The sequence below is a fragment of the Somniosus microcephalus genome, unplaced genomic scaffold (assembly GCF_052327205.1).
Source record: "Somniosus microcephalus isolate GS21.2 unplaced genomic scaffold, FLI_Smic_1.0 scaffold64, whole genome shotgun sequence".
Taxonomy (NCBI): domain Eukaryota; kingdom Metazoa; phylum Chordata; class Chondrichthyes; order Squaliformes; family Somniosidae; genus Somniosus; species Somniosus microcephalus.
In genome coordinates this window covers 911,119-928,197 of record NW_028225251.1, presented here as the reverse complement: position 1 = coordinate 928,197, position 17,079 = coordinate 911,119, and positions in this window count along the sequence as shown.

The following is a 17,079-nucleotide window of genomic DNA, read 5'->3' as shown; positions in this document are numbered from 1 at the left end:
CACTGTTGCCTCACAGCGCCAGGGACCCGGGTTCGAATCCGGCCTCGGGTGACTGTCTGTGTGGAGTTTGCACATTCTCCCCGTGTTTGCGTGGGTTTTCTCCGGGTGCTCCGGTTTCCTCCCACAGTCCAAAGATGTGCGGGTTAGGTTGATTGGCTATGATAAAAAAAATTGACCCTTAGTGTTAGGGGGATTAAATACGTGGGGTTACGGGGATAGGGTGGGATATGTGTTGGTGTAGGAGTTACGGGGATCGGGTGGGATATGTGTCGGTGCAGGCTCGATGGGCCGAAATGCCCTCTATCTGCACTGTGGGGTTTCTGTGATTCTGAGAGAGTCCCATTGACTCAGATACACACTGGTCCTGGAGATGGACGCTCCCGCGCTTGCCCCCCCCGCGCTCACCCCCCGGCCCTCCCGCGCTCGCCCCCCGGCCCTCCCACGCTCGCCCTGATGGGGCTCTTCTCAAGTAAACCAAGCAGTGCAATAATACATCCCCAGAATCAAGGCCCTGCTCCTGGGGAAGGTGATCAGGCCCCAGGAGCTCTGAGATGAGGAGAAACTTCTTCACTCAGAGGGTGGTAGGTCTGTGGAATTTGCTGCCCCAGAGAGCTGTGGAAGCTACATCATTAAATAAATTTAAAACAGAAATAGACAGTTCCCTAGAAGCCAAGGGAATTAGGGGTTACGGGGAGTGGGCAGGAAATTGGACATGAGTCTAGGTTCGGATCGGTCATGGCCCTGTGGGTGGTGGAGTGGGCCCAGGGGCCGTGTAGCCTGGTCCTGCTCCTACTTCTTGTGTTCTAATTCTGTGTTAGATTTCAGGAGATGGTTCTATTCACAGGGATTAGTGGAGACCTCGGGAACAGGCTGCCAGCTAGGAGTCCTTCAAGAGTAAATTGGGCCTGTTCCTGGCTGGGGTGGAGATCACCTCTTACAGAAGGTAAGTACTGCAGGAAATACAGGGACAGAGTGATCTCCTGCACGAGTTTCGATCGGCTGGAGGGGTCGGAGAGGAATTTCCCAGATTTTTTCTCCCAAATTGGCCATTGGGTTTTTTATCTGGTTTTTCGCCTCTCCCGGGAGATCACATGGGTTCGGGTGGGAGGGAGAGTGAAACTAGATTTGAGGTTAGGATCAGGTCAGCCATGATCTTATTGAATGGCGGAGCAGGCTCGAGGGGCCGATTGGCCTACTCCTGCTCCTATTTCTTATGTTCTTATGTAACCAGTACAAGTGAAGCGACTCCTTCTCCCGGAGATTTATTAAGCGTGAATACTCCAAGAGTTGACCAAAAATCAGGTTAGTAATATTAATCAAGGAGTCAATTTCTGCTGTAAGGAGGGATGATACCTTAGCAGGTTCCTCTAATGAGGCCATATGGGTAGAACTTAAAAACAAAAAGGGGGCAAGCACTTTGCTGGGAGTGTACTATAGGCCCCCAAACAGTCAGGGGGAGATAGAGGAACAGATATGTAGGCTAATCTCAGAGAAGTGTAGAAATAATAGGGTAATAATTGTTGGGGATTTCAACTTCCCCAATATTAACTGGGATAGTCAGTGTGTGAAAGGCTTAGAGGGTGTGGAATTCTTAAAGTGCATCCAGGAGAGCTTTTTCAGCCAACATGTAGAAAGTCCTACAAGAGAGGGGGTGGTACTGGACCTAATTCGAGGGAATATAGCAGGGCAAGTGGTGGAAAGGTTAGTAGGAGAGCATTTTGGTTACAGTGACCATAATTCGGTGACAGTGACCATAATTCGGTGAGATTTAAAGTAGTTATGGAAAAGGACAAAGATGGACCGGAAATAAAGGTTCTAACTTGGGGGAAGGCCGATTTTAATATGATAAGGCAGGATCTGGCCAAAGTGGACTGGGATCAGTTACTTGTAGGAAAATCCACATCAGAGCAGTGGGAGTCTTTCAGAAAGGAAATAGAGAGAGTACAACGCCAACATGTTCCTGTAAAGGTCAAGGGTGGGACCAACAAGCCCAGGGAACCCTGGATGTCAAGGGACATACAAGAATGGTTTTGGAAAAAAAGGGAGGCTTTTGGCAGATACAAAGGACTAAAAACAGTGGAAGCCCTAGAGGAGTATAGAAAGTGCAGGGGGGTACTTAAAAAAGAAATTAAGAGAACGAAGAGGGGTCATGAAAAACACTGGCAGGCAAAGTAAAGGAAAATCCCAAGGTGTTTTATTAGTATTTTAAGGGCAAGAGGAAAACCAGGGAAAGAGTAGAGCCCATTAGGGACCAAAGTGGCAATCTGTGTGTAGAGCCAGAAGATGTAGGTGAGGTTTTAAATTAATATTTTGCATCTGTGTTCACTATGGAGAAGGACGATGCAGGCACAGAAATCAGGCAGGGGGATTGTGATATACTTGAACAAATTAGTATTGAGAGGGAGGAGGTACTAGTGGATTTAGCAGGTCCAGACGAGATGTATCCCAGCCTGCTGTGTGAGGCAAGGGAGGAGATTGCAGGGGCTCTGACACAAATTTTCAGAACCTCTCTGGCCACAGGGGAGGTGCCAGAGGACTGGAGAACAGCTAATGTAGTACCATTATTCAAGAAGGGTAATAGTAGGGATAAACCAGGGAATTACAGGCCAGTGAGCCTAACATCAGTGGTAGGGAAATTATTGGAAAAAATTCTGAGGGACAGAATTAGTCTCCACTTGGAGAGGCAAGGATTAATCAAGGATAGTCAGCATGGCTTTGTCAGGGGGAGATCATGTCTAACCAATTTGATTGAATATTTTGATGGGGGTGACTAGGTATGTGGATGAGGGCAGTCCAGTTGATGTAGTCTACATGGACTTCAGTAAGGCTTTTGACAAAGTCCCACATGGGAGACTGGTCAAGAAGGTAAGAGCCCATGGGATCCAGGGCAATTTGGCACATTGTATCCAAAATTGGCTTAGTGGCAGGAGGCAGAGGGTGATGGTCGAAGGTTGTTTTTGTGACTGGAAGCCTGTGTCCAGTGGTGTACCACAGGGTCTGGGTCCTTTGCTGTTTGTAGTGTACATTAATGATTTAGATATGAATGTAGGAGGTATGATCAGTAAGTTCGCAGATGACACGAAAATTGGTGGAGTGGTAAATAGCGAGGAGGGAAGCCTCAGGCTACAGGAGAATATAGACGGGTTGGTTGGATGGGCAGCACAGTGGCCAATGGAATTTAACCCTGAAAAGTGTGAGGTGATGCATTTTGGGAGGACTAACAAGGGAATACACAATGAATGGTTGGACCCTAGGAAGGACAGGGGATCAGAGGGACCTTGGTGTACATGTACATAGATCCCTGAGGGCAGCAGGACAGCTAGATAAGGTGGTTAAGAAGGCATATGGGATACTTATATTCTATGCCTCGGCTAATGAAGGCAAGAGCAGGGAGGTTATGATGGAGCTGTACAAAACGCTAGTTAGGCCACAGCTGGAATACTGTCTGCAGTTCTGGTTGCCACACTATAGGAAGGATGTGATTGCATTGGAGAGGGTGCAGAGGAGATTCACCAGGGTGTTACCTGGGCTGGAGCGCTTCAGCTATGAATAGAGACTGGACAGGCTGGGGTTGTTTTCCTTAGAGCAGAGAAGGCTGAGGGGGACCTGATTGAGGTGTACAAAATTATGAGGGGCATAGATAGGGTAGATAGTAAGGAACTTTTCCCCTTAGTAGAGGGGTCAATAACCAGGGGGCATAGTTTCAAGGTAAGGGGCAGGAGGTTTAGAGGGGATTTGAGGAAAAACTTTTTCACCCAGAGGGCGGTTGGAATCTGGAACTCACTGCCTGAAAGGGTGGTAGAGGCAGGAACCCTCACAACATTCAAGAAGCATACAAGGCTACGGACCAAGTGCTGGAAAATGGGATTAGAATAGACAGGGCTTGATGGCCGGCGTGGACACGATGGGCCGAAGGGCCGCTTTCTGTGCTGTATAAATCTATCACTCTATGGTAGCACTCTTGCCTCTGAGGCATAAGGTTGTGGGTTCAAGTCCCACTCCAGAGACTTGAGCACAAAAATTCAGGCTGACACTCCAGTGCAGTACTGAGGCACTGTCAGAGGTGGCGTCTTTCGGATGAGACATTAAACTGAGGCCCTGTCTGCTCTCTCAGGTGGATGTAAAAGATCCCATGACACTATTTTGAGAAAGAAAGACTTGCATTTATACAGTGCTTTCATGACCAGCAGACGTCTTGAAGTGCTTTACAGCCAATGAAGTACTTTTGAGGTGTAGTCACTGTTGTAATGTGGGAAAGAGCAGGGGAAATATCCCCAGTGTCCTAGCCAATGGTTATCCCTCAATCAATGTAACAAAAGGATAATAGCAAAATACTGCGGATGCTGGAAATCTGAAATAACAACAGGAAATGCTGGAAACATTCAGCAGGCCAGGCAACATCCGTAGAGAGAGAAACAGAGTTAACAAAAAGATAGATTATCTGGTCAATATCACATTGCTGTTTGTGGGAGCTTGCTGTGCGCTATTTGACTGCCACATTTCCTACATTACAACAGTGACTACACTTCAAAAGTACTTCATTGGCTGTAAAGCACTTTAGGACGTCCGGTGGTGGTGAAAGGCGCTATAGAAATGCAAGTCTTTCTTTCTTCACTGGTCTCACCAGCGACCTCTTCTGGCTGATGGTTGATTGACAGCCGAGAGTCCGCGCATGCGCACAGGGAGCGGCGGTTTGGACGGAGTCCAGCACAGCGACCCCTCCCGGTCACCAAGGGCAACAACCGCGCATGCCCAGAGGAGACCAACCCCCCTCCCCCACTCGGAGCTGCGCCTGCGCGGTCGGATCCTGCCGGACGGAGTCGGCGCGGGACATTCCGGGGAAAGTCCTTGGTGTCGGGTCCAGAGTCACGATCGGTGACGCAAAGTGAGTTTTCTCCACTCCGATTGGTTGGAGAATCGCGCGGGGTGGGAGGAGGGGTGGATCGGGAGAGAATAAAGAGAAATAGAAAAACCTGAGAGTCCGCGAGGCCCCGGACCAAGCAGCGTCAGTTGGACGGAGCACGTGATCTCCTCGGGGACATGTGACCCAGCCCAGGGCCTGATTAACGGGAGCTTCCGACCAATAGGGAGCGAGCGGGGCGGGGCTGGCGGATCGAGCCGGCGGCGGGTCCTCCAACCAATCGGGGAGCCCGAGGGGTGGGACTAGCGCCAGCTGATTGTCTGATCCGCAGGGCAGCGAGTTTCTCCAGTCCCTTGTTCAGGGCCCCGGGGCCAGGGGAGGCTGTGGGCCTTTATTCCCCTCATTGGACACAAGGCTCTTTGGCTCACAACACACTGGCTCAGGTTTTAATAGAGACTTTTTAAATTCATCAATAAAAGCAGATAAACCTCGTGCTTCTGTGGAACAAACTTTCTAATATTTTATAGAATCATAAAATGGTTACAGCACAGAAGGAGGCCATTCAGCCCGTCGAGCCCGTGCCAGCTCTCTGCAAGACCACTTCAGCTAGTCCCACTCCCTGCCCTTTCCCCGTAACCCTGCACATTTCTTTACTTCAGGCACTTATCCAATTCCCTTTTGAAAGCTGTGATTGAATCTGCCTCCACCACCCTTTCAGGCAGTGCATTCCAGATCCTAACCACTCGCTGCATAAAAAAGTTTTTCCTCATGTCGCCTTTGGTTCTTCTGCCAATCACCTTAAACCTGTGTCCTCTGGTTCTCGACCCTTTCGCCAATGGGAACAGTTTCTACTCTGTCCAGACCCATCATGATTTTGAACACCTCTATCAAATCTCCTCTCTACCTTCTCTGCTGTAAGGAGAACCACCCCAGCTTCTCGAGTCTATCCACGTAACTGAAGTCCCTCGTCCCTTATCACTGGAACCACTCTTGTAAATCTTTTCTGCACCCTCTCTGAGGCCTTCACATCCTTCATAAAGTGCGGAGCCCAGAATTGGACACAATTCACCAGTTGAGGCTGAACCAGTGTTTTATAAAGGTTCATCATAATTTCCTTGCTTTTGTACTCTATGCCTCTATTTATGAAGCCCAGGATCCCGTAAGCTTTTTTAACCACTTTCTCAACCTGCCCTGCCACCTTCAATGATTGGTGCACACATACCCCCAGGTCTCTCTGTTCATGCACCCACTTTAGGATTGTACCCTTTAGTTTATATTGCCTCTCCTTGTTCTTCCTACCAAAATGTATCACTTTGCACTTTTCTGCGTTAAATTTAATCTGCCACATGTCCGCCCATTCCACCAGCCTGTCTATGTCTTATTGAAGTCTATCACTATCCTCCTCACTGTTCAATTTACTTCCAAGTTTTCTGTCATCTGCAAATTTTGAAATTGTGCCCTGTACACCCAAGTCTAAGTGTATATCAAGTAAAGCAGTGGTCCTAGTACCGATCCCTGGGGAACACCACTGTATACCTTCCTCCAGTCTGAAAAACAACCGTTCACCACTACTCTCTGTTTCCTGTCACTTTGCCAATTTTGTATCCATGTTGCCACTGTCCCTTTTATTCCATGGGCTTCAACTTTGCTGGCAAGCCTATTATGTTGTGGAGATGCCGGTGTTGGACTGGGGTGGACAAATGTAAGAAATCACACAACACCAGATTATAGTCCAACAGCTTTATTTGAAATCACAAGCTTTCGGAGCACTGCTCCTTCGTCAGGTGAAGTGGAGAGATGCATAAAAACACAGCTTATATAGTCAGAGAATAATATCAGATGTTTACAGGTAATCTTTCTAACTGCCATTTATCACACCTCGGCAGAGAGATAATCACAGCAATCAAAGGTGTAAATGGTGTCCAAACAGGTCAGTCAGGAAAACATTACATCAAAGAGCAATGAGGTGGGGTCACAAGGGGTCAAATGTTGCAGATGCTGGGGTCTGTATGAAAAACAAAAAAACAGACAAAAAACATTTTTTTTGCTGGAAATCACAGCAGGTCCGGCCGCATCTGTGTGGAGAGGCCGGACCTGCTGTGATTTCCAGCAAAAAAAATGTTTTTTGTCTGTTTTTTTGTTTTTCATACAGATCCCAGCATCTGCAACATTTGACCCCTTGCGACCCCACCTCATTGTTCTTTGATGTAATGTTTTCCTGACTGACCTGTTTGGACACCATTTACGCCTTTGATTGCTGTGATTATCTCTCTGCCGAGGTGTGATAAATGGCAGTTAGAAAGATTACTTGTAAACATCTGACGTTATTCTCTGACTATATAAGCTGTGTTTTTATGCATCTCTCCACTTCACCTGACGAAGGAGCAGTGCTCCGAAAGCTTGTGATTTCAAATAAAGCTGTTGGACTATAACCTGGTGTTGTGTGAAGCCAATTATGTGGCACTTGTCGAACGCCTTTTGGAAATCCATGTACACCACGTTAACCGCATTGCCCTCATCAACCCCATCTGTTACCTCATCAAAAACTCAATCAGAATCAGAGCGGCCGGGCCCGGCGGACGTGCGGCCAGGGCCCAGGCACCAGGAAACCCAGAGTGCAGCGCTTCCCCCATCCGAGCCGCCGCTTCCTGGTTTCTTCAGCCGGTTCCACCGAGTCCGAATCAGGAAAAGGACAGGAGCCAGGCTCCCAGAATGGCCCACGGCCCCGGGGAGCATGCGCACTCTCAGTGGGGAAATCAGCACGTTGGATAGAGCGGTTTCTGGGGCGCGGGGAATTGTGGGTGCTGCGGCCGCCATTAGTCAGCGGCTGTCGGGAAGAGTTTTATTGCAGGCTGACGGAAGGTAGGTCCCTGGCTGCATGTGTAGGTCTTTTTGTTGCTTCATTGTTGAGGATGTAACTAGTAAAATAGATAAGGGAGAACCAGTGGATGTTGTGTATTTGGACTTTCAGAAGGCTTTCGATAAGGTCCCGCATAAGAGATTAGCATGTAAAGTTAAGGCACATGGGATTGGGGGCAAGGTATTGACTTGGATAGAGAACTGGTTGGCAGACAGAAAGCAAAGAGTTGGAATAAATGGGTCTTTTTCCGAGTGGCAGGCAGTGACTCGTGGGATACCGCAGGGATTGGTCCTTGGACCCCAGCTATTCACAATATATATTTATGATCTAGATAAGTGAACTAGATGTAATATCTCCAAATTTGCAGACGACACAAAGCTGGGTGGGCGTGTGTGCTGTGAGGAGGATGCCGAGAAACTACAGGATGATTTGGACAGGTTGGGTGATTGGGCAGAAGCATAGCAGATGCAATATAACGTGGATAAATGTGAGGTTATCCACATTGGTGGCCAAAACAGGAAGGCAGGTTCTTATCTGAATGGCAATAGATTGGGAGAAGGGGAAGTGCAACGAGACCTGGGTGTCCTTGTGCACTTGTCGCTGAAGGTAAGCATGCAGGTGCAGTAGGTGGTTAAGAAGGCAAATGGTATCTTGGCCTTCATAGTGAGAGGGTTCGAGTACAGGAACAAGGATGTCTTGCTGCAGTTGTACAGGGCCTTGGTAAGACCACATCTTGAGTATTGTGTGCAGTTTTGGTCGCCTTATCTGAGGAAGGATGTTCTTGCCGTGGAAGGAGTTCAGCGAAGATTCACCAGGCTGATACCTGGGATGGGAGGAATGACGTATGAGGAGAGATTGGGACGATTGGGCTTGTACTCGCTGGAGTTTAGAAGAATGAGAGGGGATCTCATTGAAACTTATAAAATTCTGACAGGACTGGACAGACTAGATGCAGGAAGGATGTTCCCGATGGTCGGGGAGTCCAGAACCAGGGGTCACAGTCTAAGGATAAGGGGTAGGCCATTTAGGACAGAAATGAGGAGGAATTTCTTCACCCAAAGAGTGATGAACCTGTGGAATTCTCTACCACAGAAGGCAGTAGAGGCCAATACATTAAATATAGTCAAGAAGGAGTTGGATATATTTCTTAAGGCTAAATGGATCAAGGGGTATGGGGAGAAAGCAGGGACTGGGTACTGAATTTTGATGATCAGCCATGATCGCATTGCATGACGGAGCAGGCTAGAGGGGCCGAATGGCCTACTCCTGCTCCTATCTTCTATGTTTGTATGTTTCTATGCTTCAGTTTGAGATGGAGGAGAAGCTGCTGGGTTTAACCCTCAGTACTTCTGAGCCCAGGAGGACCCAACAATTTCCAATGTGAGACTGTCAAGGGAGGTGGATTCTAGGGGAGATCAGGTTGTTACACAGACACTGTCCGTACAATGTAAAAGAGTATTGTTTTAGGAACAAGTATTTCTGTAGAGGCTTTTAATCCAGTTTACATCTACAGATTTGTTTTAATTCATTCTTGGGATGTGGGCGTAGCTCGCAAGAGCAGCAAATATTGCCAATCCCCAGTTTCCCATTGAGAAGGGGGTGGTGAGTCACCTTCTTTAACTACTGCAGTCCGTGTGGTGAAGGTATTCCCACAATGTTGTTCGGTAAGGAGTTCCAGGATTATGACCCAGCAACGATGAATATATCTGAGTCAGGATGATGTGTGACTTGGAGGGAACTTGGATGTGATGGTGCTCCCATGCAACAGCTGCCCTTGTCCTTCTAGGTGGAGGTTGCGGGTTTTGGAGGTTCTATCAAAGTTCTGGTCGAGTTGCAGATGTATAAAGTTCCTTTCCTTCGCCCCCTCCCCCTCCCACTCCCACCTCTCTCTCTCTCTCTCTCCTCCCATAGAGGCCAGAGTCTTGTGTAGGCCCAGACCAGGTGGTGGATTCCCTTCCCTGAAGGACATCAGTGAACCAGTTGGGTTTTTACGACAATCCGGCAGCTTTCATGGTCACTTTTTTCTAGTGCCGGCCCCACAATTGACCAGATTCATTGAGCTCAATTTCACAACCTGCCTTTGCTTTCTTGTGGGTTGTCTCTCATGCTCCCTGTTTTAAATTAATTTTACAGGGCACTGGAAGGGGAAGATTTACAGACGGTAAGCTCAGACCAAACATCACATCAAGATCTGACAGAGTCACTCGACTCATCGGATCTGAATATCACCGGCCTCTGAACATGGAAGCAAAAAGCACCGTTCACAGCGGGGAGAAACCGTACACGTGTTCTGTGTGTGGACGAGGCTTCAGCCGATCTTCTGGCCTATCGAGACACAAGCGTATTCACACTGGGGATAGGCCGTTCACCTGCTCTGAATGTGGGAAGGGATTCACTGAGTCATCTGACCTTCAGACACACCAGCGTGTCCACACCGGGGAGAGGCCGTTCACTTGCTCTGAGTGTGGGAAGGGATACACTAATTCATCTCACCTACTGAGACACCAGCGTGTTCACACCGGGGAGAGGCCGTTCACCTGCTCTGAGTGTGAAAAGGGATTCACTAATTCATCTCACCTGCTGACACACCAGCGAGTTCACACTGGGGAGAGGCCGTTCACCTGCCCTGTGTGTGGGAAGGGATTCACTCTGTCATCCAAACTGCTGACACACCAGCGAGTTCACACTGGGGAGAGGCCATTCACCTGCCCTGTGTGTGGGAAGGGATTCACCGAGTCATCCAGCCTGCTGAATCACCAGCGAGTTCACACTGATGAGAGACCATTTAAATGCTCGGACTGTGGGAAGTGCTATAAAACTTCCTGGGATCTGACATACCATCAAAATGTTCACACTGTGGAGAGGCCGTTCAGGTGCTCTCACTGCGGGACTGGGTTCAGGCGGTCATCTGAGCTCACTGTACACCAGCGCACTCACACTGGGGAGAGGACGTTCACCTGCTCCGTGTGTGGGAAGGGATTCACTCAATCATCCGACCTGCTGAGACACCAGCGAGTTCACACTGGGGAGAGGCCGTTCACCTGCTCCGTGTGTGGGAAGGGATTCACTCGCTCATCCCACCTGCTAAGACACCAGCGAATTCACTCTGATGAGAGACCTTTTAAATGCTTGGACTGTGGGAAATGCTATAAAAGTTCCGGGGAACTGACATACCATCAAAGTGTTCACACTGTGGAGAAGCCGTTCACCTGCTCCGTGTGTGGGAAGGGATTCACTCGCTCATCCCACCTGCTGAGGCACCAGCGAGTTCACGTGTGACTGCAGGGGTTGGATTCTATTGTTTTTGCTGCTGTTAATCACATACAGGACTGAACCATGTTCATTCTGACAGTTGGGGTTTCTTTCTGCTGATGTTAATAACTCCTGTAACTGGGCTGGAGTTTAATATTCTGGATAGGTGTCAAATAAATCAGCTTTGCTTTAAACATATTGCTGTAGATTTTTGTCTTTCCCACCTGAGTGTTTAGCATCACCTGGCTGGAGCTCAGAAAGGACAAACTGGGGGAGGATCGTACGGTGGGAACAGAACTCCAGCCTGGACACAGTCCTTCAGGGCCACACTGAGAGGGGCAAACGGCACTTTGGTCTTTCTAATCTCTCTTCACTGACAGCAAAGTCCCCATGAGGGTTAATCTCGAGGCGTGTGAGAAATGTGTCCCAGCCACTCTTTGCCATGGTTCAGAGTTCCTAGGCACGGAACAGGAGGCTCCTTTATGAATGTAGCCCAGTGCTTTTAGTTTAATGGCCTTATTAACCTGTGTCGCTACTTTTAGTGATTTGTGTATCTGTATCCCTGGATCCCTCTGCTCCTCCAGCCCTTTTAGACTCTTAGGGGGAAAATTCGGTGATGCCCCCATTGGGTCGCTAACGTCGTTGGGGCTAATTTTAGCGCCCCAAAAATGTTAGCGCCCCTGCACATTAAATTCAGTGGTAGCACCCCAGGCAGGAGGCGGGGTGCTACTGGAAGCGCTCCCCTCCTTGAGGCGCTACCAGTGAATTTTACGGCGCTTCGTGTAACAGCGCCACGCCCGTCGGCACATAGCACCGGGTCACAGCAGACCTCCCTCCCTGATTAAAGGGGAGGGGCCTAGCACTGCGCACACCGGAGCCCTGCTGGAACACCAGGGAGTGGGGTGTCGGATCAAGAGGAGCGCCGGGCTGAGCGATCGCGGCCGACACCCCGAAGAAGAAAGGGGAAGGGGGCAGGTGCTGGCAGTCGGCCAAAATAAAAAGTTGCCGCCCGACACCTGCCCTTTAAGTGGCGTCGCCACGGCTGCAGGAATGACCCCTGACCCTGTCGGACATATCGTCCGGCGATAAGTCAGGGGTCGCATACCCAAGGTTGCAGCCAGGGTGCTGCGCATGGTGATGACGTCATTGCCGGCGGTGCAGTGCTGCGGGGCGCTACCAGCGACCGCCGCGGCTAACCTCCCACTGAATATTGCGGGAGGCACAAAGCAACCCAATTTCACCCCCTTGTCCGAGTAGTGTGTGGCTTCCTTATTCTTCCCACCAAAACACACCAACTCACACTGATCTATAGTGAAATTCATTAACACACCAACTCACACTGATCTACAGTGAAATTCATCAACACACCACCTCACACTGATCTATAGTGAAATATCTCCAAATTTGCAGACGACACAAAGCTGGGTGGGAGGGTAAGCTGCGAGGAGGATGTAGGGAAACTCCAGTACGATTTGGACAGGTTGGGTGATTGGGCAGAAACATGGCAAATGTGGATAAATGTGAGGTTATCCACTTTGGTGGCAAAAACAGGAAGGCAGATTATTATTTGAATGGCAATAGATTGGGAGAAGGGGAAGTGCAAAGAGACCTGGGTGTCCTTGTGCACCAGTCGCTGAAGGTAAGCATGCAGGTGCAGCAGGCGGTTAAGAAGGCAAATGGTATGTTGGCCTTTGTAGCAAGAGGGCTCGAGTACAGGAACAAGGATGTCTTGCTACAGTTGTACAGGGCCTTGGTGAGACAGCACCTTGAGTATTGTGTGCAGTTTTGGTCACCTTACCTGAGGAAAGACGTTCTTGCCATGGAGGGAGTGCAGCGAAGATTCACCAGGCTGATACCTGGGATGGCAGGAATGATGTATGAGGAGAGATTGGGTCGATTGGGCTTATACTCACTGGAGTTTAGAAGATTGAGAGGGGATCTCATCGAAACCTATAAAATTCTGTCAGGTCTGGACAGACTAGATGCAGGAAGGATGTTTCTGATGGCCGGGGAGTCCAGAACCAGGGGTCATAGTCTAAGAATAAGGGGTAAGCCATTTAGGACTGAAATGAGGAGGAATTTCTTCACCCAGAGAGTGGTGAATCTGTGGAATTATCTGCCACCGAGAGCGGTGGAGGCCAGTTCATTAAACTTATTCAAGAAAGAGTTGGATATATTTCTTGAGGCTAAAGGGATCAAGTGATATGGGGAAAAGGCAGGGACAGGGTACTGAATTTGGATGATCAGCCATGATCACATTGAATGGTGGAGCAGGCTTGAAGGGCCGAATGGCCTACTCCTGCTCCTATCTTCTATGTTTCTATGTAACACACCACCTCACACTGATCTATAGTGGAATTCATTAAAACACCACCTCACACTGATCTATAGTGAAATTCATTAACACACCACCTCACACTGATCTGTAATGAAATTCATTAACATACCACCTCACACTGATCTATAGTGAAATTCATTAACACACCACCTCACACTGATCTATAGTAAAATTCATTAACACACCACCTCACACTGATCTATAGTGAAATTCATTAACACACCACCTCACACTGATCTACAGTGAAATTCATTAACACACCACCTCACACAGATCTATAGTGAAATTCATTAACACACCACCTCACCCTGATCTATAGTGAAATTCATTAACACACCACCTCACACTGATCTATAGTGAAATTCATTAACACACCACCTCACACAGATCTATAGTGAAATTCATTAACACTCCACCTCACACTGATCTATAGTGACATTCATTAACACACCACCTCACACTGACCTACAGTGATATTCATTAACACACCACCTCACACTGATCTATAGTGAAATTCATTAACACACCACCTCACGTTGATCTACAGTGAAATTCATTGACACACCACCTCACACTGATCTACAGTGAAATTCATTAACACACCACCTCAAACTGATCTACAGTGAAGTTCATTAACACACCACCTCACACTGATCTACAGTGATATTCATTAACACACCACCTCACACTGATCTATAGTGAAATTCATTAACACACCACCTCACATTGATCTATAGTGAAATTCATTAACACACCACCTCACACGGATCTATAGTGAAATTCATTAACACACCACCTCACATTGACCTATGGTGACATTAGGGGGATAAATAGAATTCTTTGCAGCCGAGAGCGAGAGTCCTGAAGGCTGTGTTGCCTGCCCGGTGCCAGGGTTAAGGACATCTCCTCTGGGCTGGAGAGAAACTTGGAGTGGGAGGGCGAGGACCCAGTTTTCGTGGTCCATGTTGGTACCAACGACATAGATAGGACAAGGAAGGAGGTTCTGCTGAGGGAGTTTGAGCAGCTAGGGGACAAATTAAAAAGCAGAACCACAAGGGTAATAATCGCTGGATTACTACCTGAGCCACGTGCAAATTTGGCTAGGGTAAATAAAATTAGAGAGTTAAATGCGTGGCTCAAAGACTGGTGTGGGAGAAATGGGTTTGGCTTCCTGGGACACTGGCATCAGTACTGGGACAGGAGAGAGCTGTTCCATTGGGACGGACTTCACTTGGCCAGTGCTTGGACTAGAGTCCTGGCGAATCGAATAACTAGAGCTGTAGAGAGGGCTTTAAACTAATTAGTGGGGGGGAGGTTTTAAGAGGGCGAAAAATAAAAATGACAGCGGAGAAGGCAATAGAGCAAGGTAACAGTGGGGGAATTAAAAACCAGAGCGTGTCAGGAAGGGTCAGAATGTATAATGAAAAAGGTAAAGTAGTAAAAGAGGTGAAAGCAGGAATAAATTGTCAGAAAACATATTTGAAAGTTCTTTATCTGAATGCACGCAGCATTCGTAACAAAATTGACGAGTTGACAGTACAAATAACTACACATGGGTATGATCTGGTGGCCATTATGGAAACATGGCTGCAAGATAATCATGACTGGGAACTAAACATACAAGGGTATTTGACAATTAGGATGGACAGACATGAAGGAAAGGGAGGTGGGGTTGCTATGTTAATCAAGGATGGAATCACTGCAATAGTCAGAAATGATATTGGGTCAAAGGATCAGGATAGTGAAACAGTTTGGGTGGAGATAAGGAATAATAAGGGGAAAAAGTCACCAGTGGGCGTAGTCTATAGGCCTCCTAACAGTTGCAACTCTGTTGGTCGGAGTATAAATCAGGAAATAGTTGGGGCTTGTAATAAGGGAACAGCTATAATCATGGGGGATTTTAACTTTCATATTGACTGGACTAATCAAATTGGGCATGGCAGCCCTCAGGAAGAGTTCATAGAGTGTATTAGGGATGGGTTCCTTGAGCAGTATGTAACTGAACCAACCAGGGAGCAGGCAATCTTAGATCTGGTCCTGTGTAATGAGACAGGATTAATAAAAAATGTCCTAGTAAAGGATCCCCTTGGAATGAGTGACCATAATATGGTTGAATTCCAAATTCAGTTTGAGGGTGAGAGAGTTGGATCTCAAACCAGCGTACTGAGCTTAAATAAAGGAGACTATGAAGGTATGAGAGTAGAATTGACTAAAGTGGACTGGGAAAACAGATTAAAGTGTAAGACGGTACAAGAGCAGTGGTCTACATTCAAGGAGATATTTCACATCTTTCAAGATAAATATATTCCACTGAGGAAAAAGGGGAGTAAAAGAAAAGACAGCCATCTGTGGCTTAGTAAAGTAATAAAGGATAGTATCCGACTGAAAACAAGGGCATATAAAGTAGCCAAATCTAGAGGGAGGATAGAAGATCGGGAAGCATTTAAAAGCCAGCAAACAATAACTAAAAGATTAATTAAGAAAGGGAAGACAGATTATGAAAGTAAACTAGCAAAACATATAAAAACAGATAGCAAGAGTTTCTACAGCTATATAAAAAGAAAAAGGGTGGCTAAAGTGAACGTTGGCCCCTTAGAGGATGGGACCGGGAAACTAGTGGTGGGGAACATGGAGATGGCAAAGACGCTGAACAAATATTTTGTATCAGTCTTTACAGTAGAGGACACTAAAAATATCCCAACACTGGACAAACAGGGGGCAATGGGGGGGGGGAGGAGCTAAACACGATTAAAATCACTAAGGAGATGGTACTCAGTAAAATAATGGGGCTTAAGGCGGATAAATCCCCTGGACCTGATGGCCTACATCCTAGGGTCTTGAGAGAAGTGGCGGTAGGGATTGTGGATGCATTGGTGATTATTTTCCAGAACTCCCTGGACTCAGGAAAGGTCCCGGCAGATTGGAAAACTGCTAATGAAACACCCTTATTTAAGAAGGGAAGTAGACAAAAAGCTGGAAACTATAGACCAGTTAGCCTAACATCTGTGGTTGGCAACATTTTGGAGTCCATTATTAAGGAAACATTAACAGAGCATTTGGATAAATATAATTTAATAGGACAGAGTCAGCATGGTTTTACGAAAAGGGAGGTCATGTTTGACAAATTTGCTCGAATTCTTTGAGGATGTAACATACAGGGTGGTTAGCACTGTTGCCTCACAGCACCGGGGACCCGGGTGACTGTCTGTGTGGAATTTGCCCATTCTCCCCGTGTTTGCGTAGGTTTCCTCCGGGTGCTCCGGTTTCCTCCCACAGTCCAAAGATGTGCAGGTTAGGTTGATTGGCCATGATAAAAAAAAAATTAAAACTGGCCCTTAGTGTTAGGGGGGATTAAATATGTGGGGTTACGGGGATAGGGCTTGGGTGGGATGGCTGTCGGTGCAGGGACCGGGTGCTAGGGTTTGGATGATCAGCCATGATCTCGTTGAATGGCGGAGCAGGCTCGAAGGGCCGAATGGCCTACTCCTGCTCCTAGTTTCTATGTTTCTATATAGGGGAACCAGTGGATGTAGTGTATTTGGACTTCCAAAAGGCATTTGACAAGGTTCCACACAAAAGATTACTGATCAAGATAAAAAATCACAGGATTGGGGGTAATATACTGGCATGGGTGGAAGATTGGCTATCTAACAGAAAACAAAGAGTTGGGATAAATGGTTCATTCTCGGGCTGGCAATCAGTAACTAGTGGTGTTCCGCAGGGGTCAGTGCTGGGACCCCAACTCTTTACAATCTATATTAACGATTT